Source organism: Maniola hyperantus, chromosome Z (genome assembly GCF_902806685.2).
Source record: "Maniola hyperantus chromosome Z, iAphHyp1.2, whole genome shotgun sequence".
Classification (NCBI taxonomy): domain Eukaryota; kingdom Metazoa; phylum Arthropoda; class Insecta; order Lepidoptera; family Nymphalidae; genus Maniola; species Maniola hyperantus.
Window position 1 is genome coordinate 14,699,586 of NC_048564.1, and position 14,204 is coordinate 14,713,789.

Genomic DNA, 14,204 nt, shown 5'->3' on the forward strand with positions numbered 1-14,204 from the left:
TATATTTGCGTTGTTGATATCTACCAGCAAAAGTAGAGCCGGAGTAGAGTAGTGTCTGTAGTGAGCCGGCGATAGGTTGATCATGATGATGATGATTTAAAGACAGAATAACGGTGTTGTTTATTGGTGCCGATGTGTGTTTATTTTATGAATGAAGTGTTTCGTAATCCAGCTGGCAGTTTGTCAAATGCCTTACTTTCTCCATGTAATTAATAGACGTTTAATACCCTGCGCAATTACTGTTGCTGCTAATTTAGTTGTATGTAATCTCTAAACTAAACTAATAAAATACATCATCCATTAAAAAATCTTTTTAAATCAAGCTTTTGTTTAAGCCATGTCAAACGAATCATCACAACCCATCACCGGCTAACTACAGAGGACGGGTCTCCTGTCAGAGTGAGAAGGGTTTTGGCCATAGTCTACCACGCTAGCCATGTGCTGATTGGTTGACTTCACACACCTTTGACAACATTATGGAGAACTCTCAGGCATGCAGGTTTCCTTACAATGTTTTCCTTTACCGTTAAAGCAAGTGATATTTAATTAATTAAAACGCACATAACTCCGAAAAGTTACGTCCGTAAAGTTGAAGGCGGACGTCCTAACCACTAGGCTATCACAGCTTGCAGTAAAACGAATACGGTAAGACAAATCTAACGAGCACATACACTACAGAGTTATGTTGGGTAGGTACCTGCTTGAAGAGTTCCTATGACTAAGAGTTCCTCAATCCATCATGGGACCACCTCCATGGTACCATAATATTGGATTGTCATTGAAGATACATATGTATTCCAAATTCGAGCACAATCGGTTTGGGAGAACTGATCGAAAATTCAGATGGATGTGATCACATACTAAACACGGCAAATATAAACAAAATCTAAAACGTTGCTGAAAACCTGTCGCGATTTGTCCCTCGTTGTAACTGTAGGCATACCAGTCATTCCTAACCCGACTTTCGCTTGATTCTCGCAATTTTGTCATTACGTAGTTACGGAACGACGAACTCTGATAGAAACAGTTATAAGTGTTTATATAGGTAGGTATTATCTACTAATACAAAATACGAACCCACGTGGTTTAAGCTGAAGCCAACAATGGCCATGTGTAATTCAAAAATAATTAACTATAATAATTATATAATTATATCTATTAAATAATTATAATTATATTTATTTAGTTTTAATTATTACTATTGCTAAATATTAGTCATGATATTAAGTTTACTTGGTACAAAAATTGCAAATTTTGTGTACACTTATTCATCATGATCAACTCATCGCCAGCTCACTACAGAGCACGGGTCTCCTCTCAGAGTGAGAAGGGTTTGGCCATAGTCTACCACGCTGGCCATGTGCGGATTGGTAGACTTCAAAAAAATTATAAAAATTTTTTTACAAAAAAAATAAAAACCGACTTCGTTACATAAACACTAAAAATTGAAAAATAATTTAATTTATTAGCGAATATATTATGTATACAAGAGTTATTATAGTTCCATAATAATACTTTTTGGTGCCGGTGCCAATTAGCTTTAGCTGCGCGAATCGTCTAGACTTCATATTTTTATGGGACTCCACAATGGCACCTCATTGGCACCGACCCCAAAAAATATTATTATGGAACTATATTAACTCTTGTATACATAATATATTCGGTAATAAATTAAATTATTTTTCAATTTTTAGTGTTTATGTAACGAAGTCGGTTTTTATTTTTTTTGTAAAAAAATTTTATTTCACAATTTTTAGTGGCCCCATGGAATTATGCTATGACTGGTTAAAAATCTACTGTTTACTAAGCTATTACACTGATCGCGAGCAATTTACTCTTATCCGTTGAGGAGTTCCAGTATCTATCTTCGAAGATGTTCATCAGATCTTCACCAAATTGAAATGGGACCAACTTTGAAGTATACCCTTTCAAACAAAAAAAGAATTTTTAAAATCGGTCCAGGCGTTTTTGAGTAATCGGGGAACATACATAAAAAAAAAAAAAAAAAAAGATTCCGACGAATTGAGAACCTCCTCCTTTTTTGAAGTCGGTTAAAAAATGGAAATAGCCTAGTGGTATAAACATCTTATTCGGAAGGTTGCACGTAACTTAAACTTTTCAGAGTTATGTGCATTTTGTGTTAAACATCGACATAGAATTATTAGGAGTTGCAAATTGCATCAAAAAATAAAAATAAATTTAAATAAATCTCTTTTTAAATTTTATGGGACCGGTTTGATAGTTTTTAAACAAAAAATCTTTTATTTTATCATTGTGATATTTGGTATTATTAGTAACACGGAATAAATATATTTCTGTGATTAAATTCCAATTATTAATATAAATACGAGTGTGTCTGCCTAATTAGCATTTCAAAACTTTTTATTGACTTAAAATTTCACGTGGATTTAGGTTTAAAAAAAACTTGTAGGAACTCTTTAATTTTCCGGGATTAAAAGTAGGTAATACCCATCTTATAAAGATTCAAACTATACTCGTATCTACCAGATTTCGTCAAAATCTATTTATTTATTTATAATTTATTGCACACAACACAAAGTAAACATAAAAAATATACATCTTAATCTAATAACTGTAGCATAGGCAGCCTTATCGCTAAAGACAAGGTCTGATGGCAGCCAAGCCCTTGTCTATAAATATAAAAAAATAAAAACCTTTAACGAAAGGAATCATGAAAGCACTGATTGGTGCGACATTCTTTTTAGCTATTTTTAGCCGATAAGATATGAAAAGGTAACAGTCAGATTTAAGTGTCAACAACAACATTGCGATTGAACCGGTCAAGGTCTAATTCAACCTCCAAAGTCGGTCACCCATCTAATTACCAACTTAGGTCAACGCTACTGGAACCAGCTGAAGCAATTACGTCGATAACGGAGGGAGTGGAAAATTAAATCAAATCATTAATTACTTAATTAGTCATCGTATAAAAAATGCCACTTATTCCGACCACGGTTCACGTTAACACAATAATATAGTTATGCAACCCGTCTACCTTCCTATATTGCTTCCTATAAAGCATCTACACACGTAGCAACAATTTAGCTGCTGAAACGTTCCAACTTCCAATTTTAAAACAAGTCAATAATAATTGGCTAATGACCAACCTTAAATTTCCAAGTAACTTTATTCACATGAATTGGTATAAATAAATAAATAAAAATAATAAACTGTATGTATACATATTATATACAACCGGACATATTATATAACCAACGGATGCAAGCAAACATAATGCACTAACATTAAGTGTGACTGATGCCATAACTTTCCACCATATTATTGGGACATCTTAGTTGAAAATCATTGTGAATAAAAAAATTGCAGGCTGCATCTGTCTTTTGCCACACTTAATTGACCAGTGTCATACTAATGTTGACAGCTAAAACACAATTTATGTTCAATATGACTCATTTAGTCCGTAGTAGTACATAGAGCTGAATATTCGATTAAGTCGACAGTACATATAAACACGTGAGAATGTCGACTGCCGTTCGAAATTGGAATTGGCGATTGGCAAGTATGTAGAGGTTTTAAAGCATTCTGTATATAATAAGTAGTATCCAGATTGAGCTAATCCGGATTAGGTTCTTTTGTATTGCGCGTTATATCTTCAATTATATACATTAAAATACTAAATTTTCCAATACCCATATAAATATTAACTATGATGATTAGAAACCCACTCTTGTCGGTTATAATAAACTTTATAATTGCTTCTCTGACTAGAAAAAACCGGCCAAGTGCGAGTCAGGCTCGCGCAACGAGGGTTCCGTACTGCAATCGTATTATTTCCACATTTTGCATGACAATTCAAAAACTATGATGCATAAAAATCTGTTTTAGTATGCACAAGTGATACCCTACTTGATATAGTTATCTTACTTCGAAAATTGAAAATACTAACTAATTATTAGTTCATGACCACAATTTTTTTTTTTTAATCAGGCATTTTCTAATAATTTTTAATGTAAGGTGCATACTAACTACGAATATACTATTTTTCAAACCCCGCCCGTTGCACTATTGTCGTACCTACTCCTAGCACAAGCCTGACGCTTAGTTGGAGAGGAAAGGGGAATATTAGTCATTTAACACGGCTAATATTCTTTAAAAAAAAACATGGTTTTCAGATTTTCCCCCTAATGTCTACTATAAGACCTACCTACCTGCCAAATTTCATATTTCAAGGTCAACGGGAAGTACCCTGTAGGTTTCTTGACAGACTGGTAGACAGACAGACAATAAAGTGATCCTATAAGGGTTCCGTTTTTCCTTTTGAGGTATGGAACCCTAAAAATTACTTCTCTTGCGTGTTTGACCGCGATCTTAGAGCCTAGTCGATTGCGGAAAAGCTGCATCAATCATTGCTACAATGTTAATTGTGGTGATTAGCTGAATTTATGGTATTTTTCCTGCGACAAAAGATTTTCGACAAATAGCGAAAGCGCATAGCCAATCAGAGGTGATTGCGATCGATATATTTTTGGCACTAAAACTGAATTTTTGCTTACAAGTAGAAGCCTATTCTTCGAATCTACCTTTTTTGAATTGGACATCTCGATTACGGCAGTATTCACAGCAATTCGTGTAGATAATAAAAGTTATTATTTACTAAGCAACAGGTCTACACTTCGATAAGTTTATATTGTGGTTAAGTTGATAAAACCAACAATTAGTCGGTCTATTGATCATTCAATTAATTATTTACTCAAGATTGTTTCTAATTTGTAATATGTATCTACTTTTTTTTTTAAATTATTAACTGGCGCTTGGCTGCAATCAGACCTGGTGGCAAGTGATGATGCAGCCTAATATGGAGCGCTCTTGCCTAGAAGATGCCTATTCACTCTTGTCTTGAAGGTACCTACCCATATTATGAATATATATATATATATATATATATATATATATATCAGAAAACTGATGTTGGAAAGATATTATACAAATCCTAGCAGTTCGAATTAGAAATGAGGAAGCAAATCGCTTCGTACTTTTATTATTTGTTATTATAGCGGCAATAGAATCTGTGAATCACTCTCTAACTATTGCGGTCCCTTATATACAGCCCCCTAACAGACAGATAGACGGACGGACGGACGGACGGATGGACAGTGAAAGCTTAGTAGTTAGGGGCCCGATGGCACACTTCGGATACGGAATTCTAAAAACTACGCCTTTGTTCTGTCACTTATAACTACAAAGTTTTTCGCTTTACTTTAAGTAGCTATAAAGAATAGACAGGCAAACTTATATTATGCAATATTCTTATTTCTTATTTCCTAGTGCATTGTTATTATCATCATAGTAATATTATGTCTTTGTAATATTTAAACGGTGATAAAACATTAATTAAAGTTAGTTTCATATAGACCTGAGTCGTGTTTTAGGTATAGTCCGCGACAGATTGAGATAGCAAACGGGCTATGATGCGGAGAGTCGCCCTACAAACCCGCACGTCACATGCGCTATCCCGCAACGGGTTAGCGAGGGAGCTGTGCGGATGTGCGGGGCGTTCCCTCCCCGATTGCCATCTCGACCTGTGGCGTACTTATACCTACGCAGCAATCCGGGCCGCAATTTTTGATATGTATTTAAAATTATTCAGAAATTTCCTTGAAGTGTAGGCAAAACACTTTTTTTCCTCATAATAAAGGTAAAATAATATTTAATTAATTATTTTATAAATAAAAAATTTAAGGGAAACAATATTCACGAAAACAAAATGACTTGCATTTAACAGTAGGTACTTAAATATCCTAATAGAATAAAAAAAAGTATGTTTGCTAAATTTCACTTTTGTGATATACCTACCTACTCGCGGAAAAACATTTTTCCAATACGACCGTCATTTAATCAATTTAATGAAAAATATATATCCATTTCTTCATGTATATTATATAATTTAATTTCTGGTGACCCAAGAGCAATTAGTGCTGCATACCTCGAGTCCCTACGTAATGTCTATAAAGATATATAATAATTTACCAGACAATATTCGTAACATAAACAATGAAAATAAATTCAACAAAATATTAAAAAACTTTTTATAAGAAAAGGGCTACTATGCCATGCCGTAAATGATTTCCTAAACGACGAACATAAAAATAAATAATAATATCGGTCACCCTACTAAGGTCTAAGGACCAAATTGCGACACCCAAACTGGGTATCCAGAATACTTTGGACATACTTAATATGATGGAAATGCCATAAATGAAAACTGAAACTGAAACTGAGCTGGTGCTTATTTCGCTCAACGGTTGAGCCTTGCCGTTCAGCGAGGTAATAGCGCCAGTGTTTTGGGCACAATGCCCATAAATGACCATTTGGACGGCGTATATTTTTTGTAAAAATGTAACATGTACTTTTAAATATTATGTTTTAGTCATTGATAGTTTTTTATTTAATTTAAAGATTAATTCTTAATTTTAATGTGTTTGTGTTTGTAGTGTTTGTTTTGTTGTGTGTTTTGTGTTATATTTATAATTTACTGTTTGTAACTGTGGCGTCACCCGGGTCACTGCTGAAAATCAGCGTCCTGCATATGATGCAAGACATTATGCTGAGCTGTACACCCATTTGGGGTGGTGTCACAGATGAAAATGTTACATTTGTACTTTGTTTTTATCTGTGACACCAACAACAAATAAGTAAATGCATTTTCTTTCATTCTTTTCTTTCTTTTATTCCACAAGGTCCCGATAGATGGAGGAAGGATTCTTAACAAGTAAACCATTATGTATACGTAATTACCTAATGTATATACATAACTAGTTAATCCGTCCCGGTTTCACTCGGTTGAAATTTCTTAAAAATTCTATTTGACGTTATAGAGACAAGCTTGTAGCAAAATCTCAAGACTATAATAGCTGTGAGCGCTTGTTGTTATGTCAGTCAGTCAATCTCTCTATTTTATATTATTCGTTTTCATCATTATGTAGGTAGAACTAGTTATAACAAAATGTATTGTAATTACCAAACACCGCATATCGGAAAGTAACTATACGTAATAACAATCAGAAGCACGTACTGTAGATATGAACTGTCAGTCATTATTTTCTATCGTAAAAATATTTCAAATTATCTAGACAGAAAAATCTAGAATATTTCACGTTCTGACTAACCACCAAGGAAATTATGCTAACCATACGAGCGAATGAAAACCTGACACAGAAATTAACTTTAGTTATATCAGCGACAGGTCGACATGGCAATCGAGATATGAGGCTACCGGAGAGTTCTCCATAATGTTCTCAAAGCCGCCAAACCACACTTGACCAGCGTGGTGGCCTATGGCCAAACTCTTCTCATTCGGAGAGGAGCCCCATGCTCAGTAGTGGACCGACGATAGGTTGATGATAATGATGTATTATTCTATCAAGTATGTTATAATGACTATACGACTGAATCTGCTGGCAAAATTGATCATATGATCAATTATTCTAAATTCAAATTATGGTTATGGTTACGATATACAACAAATATTATGGTTATAATATTAGATATATAGGGTTATAATATTATATAATAATATATATTAATATATAATAATATATATTAATATTACAGGGTATAATATTCGTTCGTATACGAACAAATGTTATGGTTGTGTTGATATGTTTTTCAGAGCGCATGTGACCCCAATGGGCCGTGGCGGGGCATGCCATATTATTTTGGTAGAGTTTTCATCAACAAGTGTAGGTAATGTTCCTTCAGAGGTGTTAAACCACCATAGTAATCTTACTTCCACACATTAAATACTAGACAATACCAGCGATTTTGTCCTGAATAGGACAAAACCACCTAGAGAACATTATGGAGAACTCTCAGGCATGCGGGGTTCCTCACGATGTTTTCCTTCGCCGTTTAAGCAAGTGATATTTAATTAATTAAAACGCACATAACTCCGAAAAGTTAGAGGTGCGTGCGTGCCCGGTATCGAACCCCCGACTCATAGAAGGCGGACGTTCTTAACACTAGACACTAGCAAAATCCCGTGAAAACTCCTTGATTTTTTGGAAGAAATATGTCTTATGGCTTATGTCCGTTTTCATGATGCAAGCTATCTCTGAATCGAATATCCTCAAAATCAGTTAGCGGGACGTGCCATGAGAAAGTAAAATATTAATTAATGTGAATTCATCATCATCATCATCATGATCAACCCATCGCCGGCCCATTTAGAAAACGTGCGCCGTTAAATTGTCAATTTTAGACCATTTAGGTATAGTAGGTACGCGACAGGTCCAGGCAATCGGGTAGGGTCACCCCGCACAGTCGCACAGCCTCCGCACTATCCTGATGTGGAATAGCGAGAAGAAGGGTGAGTGTGATCTGCGTCCCCCGCCTCATACCCCAATTGCCATCTCTACCTGTCGCCTGTCGCGTATTTTATGTTACGGAACCAATTTCAAAACTAAACGACGTACCTACGTAGTAAGAAATATGGAATTTCTGTTTGTATTATGTGTGGTAATATATGCTTACTTTAAAAAAGAAATTCTGAAATTATCGATTCATATAATACCTAAATAGATTTTTACCATATGGTTTCAATCTAGACATTACTTTTAAGAACTAAGATAGGAAAAAATAATTTGCTAAATAAATATTTAGTTCTAAAAAAGTTTCTTGGTCATATTATGAACGGAACTCTAATAGAGCGAAACCTAACTCGCACTTGGTCAGTTCTTTATATATGTTTTTTAAAATAATAATATTAAGTATGGTTTTTATGCTCACACAGAATATTGCGCAATTTTAATTAATTACTTAGAAATTAAGAAAAAATACCTCGTTAAGCACCTGACAATTAATTAAGTAGGTACATAAAAATTAACCTAGGTAGTTAGTAAAGTAGGATATACCTACCTCACGATTGCAAAGTTAATATTTTCGAGGTAGCCTTATCAACAAATCAGCATTCAGCGCTTCGTTCAAGTATTATTACCACGTTTATGAGCTATAGGAGGTTTGATAGGTATACTATAATGGTTTTGTATATTTTCATACCTGTCACAAGTGAATAGCGCGCGAACAAAAGAATCAAACATTCGCGTCGAATCGCCAGCCGCTTTTCACTGTGACATCAGTGTGGAGTATTTAAATTTTTTGTGGAAAATAAAATAAAAACAGCAAAAATATCTGTCGACCAAATTCGCGTACGATATTTACAAATAACGTCCGAACTCCAAGCTGCTCACCTTAAAAACAAGGGAAGGGCCGTGCGAAACGGCAACGTGAGAAATCCAATGAACTAGTAACTATGTAGTATATTATGTACGAGCAGGTACTACTTTTGGAAAGTCACAAAGACCAACTCACCAAATAATTAAAGAAACTCGCTGTGCGAATTCGCTATCGCTGGCGAAAATTTAAAGTCACTTAGACACTCACCCTTTGTGATAGAGTCGATGGAGCTCCTAGAGATGATAGCACGGTGCAGCAGTCCGGTTTAGCTTAGCAATCTTATTCACGTCTTGGAAGTTGGAGCACGGTTCGAGCGCGTGAGAGAAAGGGCGGCGCGGGTGTCCGTGTCACTTTAGCTTACTGGCGCGTGGTACCGAGTTACTCGCGTGTCGTGCTGGTGCGGTGCGGCGCGCGAGTGGGTGTCTCGCTAGCGTTGGCGGGCGCGGTGCGACTGAAGGCCGCGCGGCGCGGGGGCGCTTTATGTGGCTGCTCCGGCGCAGCCTGCCCACGCCAGGGCTGCGAGACTCAGCCGACCTGAAAATCTCTTCAAACTTCAAAACAACTATCAAAACATTTTTTTCTAATACAGGGGTATTTACGACCCTGCTGGTACCTCTTTATCTGATGTAGGGATAAATGGTAATAATTATCCTTTCCAGCACCATTGGGGTTCCAAGGGTTCCAATGGCAACCTCGCATCGGAAAGCGCACCGTTGGAAGACCTCCCACTAGGTGGACAGATGACAACAAACGAGTCACAGGGAGCCGCTGGATTCAAGTGGCACAAATCCATGGCGTGAGAAAGTCCCTACAAGATACCTATGTCAGCAGTGGACGTCTATCGGTTGATAAAGATGATGATGACTCCTTCCATCGCTGATCACCCCGCGGCAGCCAGCCCACACCAAGGCTGCGAGTCCCGGGACTCGCAGCCCTGGTATGGGCTGAAATCCCTTCGAACTCCAAAACAATTAAAAACATTTTTCTAGTACTTATTATTTATAGTCTAGGGGTATTGGACAACCCTGCGGAAAACTCTATCTGATGTAGGGATAAATAGTACCTAAAGTCCGCGACAGTTTGAGATGGCAATCGAGGGGTTCCAATCTGCAGGGCTACGAGTCCCGGGACCTGTTTGAAAGGAGTTTAGCCCTGATATGGGCTGAAATCCCTTCAAACTCCAAAACAACTAAAATATTTTTTTCTAGTACGTATATACATATTATAGTCTAGGGGGTATTGGACACCCCTGCGGAAAACTCTTTCTGATATAGGGATAAATAGTACCCATAGTTCGCGACAGGTTGAGATGGCAATCGGGCTGTTTCAATCTGTGGCGTAATGTAAATACGCCGGCTGCCGACCGAGGCGCGCTGAAAATCTCTACAAATCGTGAAAATGGAAAACATCTAAAAAACTCTATTTCTGATGTATGGATAAATAGGATCTTATACATCCCCTTAATACTTTAAGCTGTGATAGCCTAGTGGTTAGGACGTCCACCTCGGACGGTCGGGGGATCGATCCCAGGCACGCAATTCTAACTTTTCGGAGTTACCTGCGTTTTAACTAATTAAATATCACTTGCTTTAACGGTGGATTAAAACATCGTGAGGAAACCTACATACCTGAGAGTTCTCCATAATGTTCTCAAAGGTGTGTGAAGTCTACCAATCCGCACTTGGCCAGCGTGGTAGACTATAGCCGAAGCCCTTCTCGCTCTGAGAGGACACCCATTCTCTGTAGTGAGTCGGCGATGGGTTGATCATGATGATGATGACATCCCCTTCCGGGCGGATGCTAGGGCTGCCGACCGAGGTGCGCTGAAAATCTCTTCAAATCGTGAAAATTTACATAAATAAAAATAAATTGTCATGAAAGCTTATAAATTATAATAATTGTACTTACTTCTACCATGTGTTATTTTTTTTTAATATTCTTTATTGTACACCAAAAAGAAAAGACACAAAAAGAAACATGTAAAAGAAGAACATACAATCAGCGGCCTTATCGCTGTGAAGCGATCTCTACCAGGCAACTAGGTTGAAGAGGATCTAAAGGCTAGTGAGACTGGGTTTAAGGTGTACGTAAGTTGTTAGGGAACATAAAGATAATAATTATAATGTAAGTAATATTATGTATATTAATAGGCACAGAAATGCCTTAATAATAATATATAGATAAAGATATACACAGGTACATATATAATACATAATATATATACATATATTTATATATAATATAATGATAGATGAATAATAAATATACAACAATAATATGAGTAATATTTTTGTGTCTTTCTTTTTTGTAATGGTGTAGGTAGGTACAATCAGTACCCTTTTTAGTTATTTTATTATAAATGCGAAAGTGTGTTTGTTTGTTGGTTTGTCCTTCAATCACGTCGCAACGGTGCAAAGGATTAACGTGATTTTTTGCATGGGCAATAAAGACCTGGAGAGTGACATAGGCTACTTTTTATTACGCAAAATCCACGAGTTTCCACGGGATTTTAAGAAAACCTGATTCCACGCGGACGAAGTCGCGGGAATCAGCTAGTAAAGAATATTTTTCAAAGAAAATTTAAAAAATATTCAGCTCTTTCGAAGTCGGGGCGGGCCGCTAGTTGAAAATATGAAAAAATATTTTCTTTCAGGTGTGTTCGAAGCCAGGACTGCCAACCGAGACGTGCTGAAAACCTCTGAATTGCCGGGTCTTCTATAACTAGGTGATGGCCGCAACTTCATACATATTTATTTAGATCTTTTAAACTCCCGTGGGAACTCTATGATTTTCTGGGATGAAAGTAGCCAATTTTTTTTTATTCAGATAGGTACAAGTTATGCAATCTCACTTGATGGTAAGTGACGATGCAGTCTAAGGTGGGAGCGGGCTAACTTGGAAGGAGTATGGCAGTTTTTATTAAACCCATACATACACCTTTGGTTTCTACACGGCTACGTACTGGAACGCTAGATCGCTTGGCGGCACGGCTTTGCCGGTAGGGTGGTAACTAGCCACGGCCGAGGCCTCCCACCAGACCAGACCAGAAATTTAGAAATTATAAAATTCCAAATCCCTGCCAGGAATCGCACCCGAGACCTCCCACTAATAACAGCGCTTACCACTGCGCCAGGCAGGTCGTCAATGTCCATTATGTCACTCTCCAGTTCTTTAATTATTATAACCATACAAATCACGACGATCCTTTGCTCCATTGCGACGTGATCGAAGAGTGTGTAGTATGTATAGAGTTGGGGACAGTAATCAGACAAACTTTCAGCTTTTATAATGAAGGTCTAGCACATGCTGGCTCTCTATATCTGTCTGTGTTGAAGTCATCCCGCGGTTGGATGAAAAGTTAGCCCGGAAAAATACAGTAATTACAGATTATGACTAACTGAAATAAAGACAAAACACATTAGTCACGCAGTATATTTGTCGCAAGTGAAGAGTTATTTAGACAAATACTTCAGAGTATATTATTTTCTTCAGAATGCGGTAGGTACCTACGCTTAGTACGAGATTGTGGTTAATGTGGATATCTCGATAATGGTTTTCGAGCATCGAACAGAGGCGTCTTTACCTATGGTGCAGGGTGTGCGGCGCACACGGGCGCCGGGTCTAAGGGGGCGCCGAGCGCCCTCTAATGCGACACCTCCGAAGATGCGTCGATGCCGGCGTACTCAAAGACCCTGCGCTCGTGTTATGGCCGATGCCGTCATCATTTAAAATCATCATTAAAAATTGCACCATTTGCATCCGAATTTCCGTTTGAAAATATAACTGTTAGTATTCCATTTTGCTCCGTGCTCCTACTAGACTAGAGGGCGCCAGGGTACTGGTTGCACACGGGCGGATGGACTAAGAGCACCTAAGAGGGTATGTTTATGCATTGTCATAGTATTAAGCAATAAAGATGTTTAAATAGATGAAATAAGAAGATTAATGATCTGCTTAAAATTGTACACTCAAACTCTATCAAAGTTATCGAGTTGTGTAAGAAAACTCATACTAAGAGTTCTGAACAAAGTAGCTAGTAGCTAGCGTGAACAATCCTAATGTGCCATATACTCGGAAACATCTCCGTATAAAAATTAATGCAAAATTAATTGTTCTAGAAATTGAAAGAGCTGTGCGACACTTAGGTATAGTACAGTAGTCATTGACATTTTGGCTTTGTAGAGCGTAGTCTCTTGACACTCATAATATTACGTTTTGTCGATCTCAACGACAGGGATAACGCTCTACAAATCTGCTATCACTTTCTAAAGGTCGATGTACATTTCTTTCGGCCGCGTACTTACGCGACAGGTTGAAATGGCAATCGGGGAGGGGATGGGAATTTAGAGCCTCAATAGCTCAACCGGTATAGGAGTGGACCGAAAAGTCGACGGTTCAAACCCCGCCCGTTGCACTATTGTCGTACCTACTCCTAGCACAAGACTGACGCTTAGTTGGAGAGGAAAGAAGTCATTTAACATGGCTAATATTCTTTCTAAAAAAAAACGCCCCGAACACCCATACAGCCCCCCCCCTCCCCCCCCGCTAAAGGGGTAATATTAGTCAATTAACATGGCTAATATTATATTTAAAAAAAATTGTACAAAACCTTCAATGGATTAAGATTAAAATGTGAAATGAGCTCGGTGGCTATCATTAAGTGTTAGACACTGAATTAGCTAATCAGTAGGCTGATCCTCTCATCACCTACCGGTCAACGACTACTGGTGTCTTTTCGCCTCTTTCACTGGTGCGCGAATTCCCGTTGTGAAGCTTTCCCCCGATGCCACGAGAATATATTATATTCTATATATATATATATTATTATACCTAGGAATTGGATCAAATTCTAGTCTTTCATTGATTAATATTTCAATGAAAATCAAACTATGTTTCTATGGACAGCACTAGGTAATCTTTTCTTAAACCGCCAAATCCACTCCAAGTTAGCCTGCTAGGTTATCTTAGACATCGTCACTTACCACCAGCGA

The 14,204-nt window shown here is 37.4% G+C and overlaps 1 protein-coding gene across 2 annotated transcripts in view; it reads right to left on the bottom strand.

Moving 5' to 3' along the window:
- LOC117995850 (UNC93-like protein) overlaps window positions 1–9,654 on the bottom strand; it is a 138,465-nt gene extending 128,811 nt beyond the window's left edge. For both annotated transcript variants that reach the window (XM_034983863.2, XM_034983864.2), the window contains exon 1: window positions 9,421–9,654. The gene's annotated coding sequence lies outside the window, so the exon portion shown is untranslated. The remainder of the gene's footprint in view (window positions 1–9,420) is intronic.
- Window positions 9,655–14,204: the final 4,550 nt, after the last annotated feature.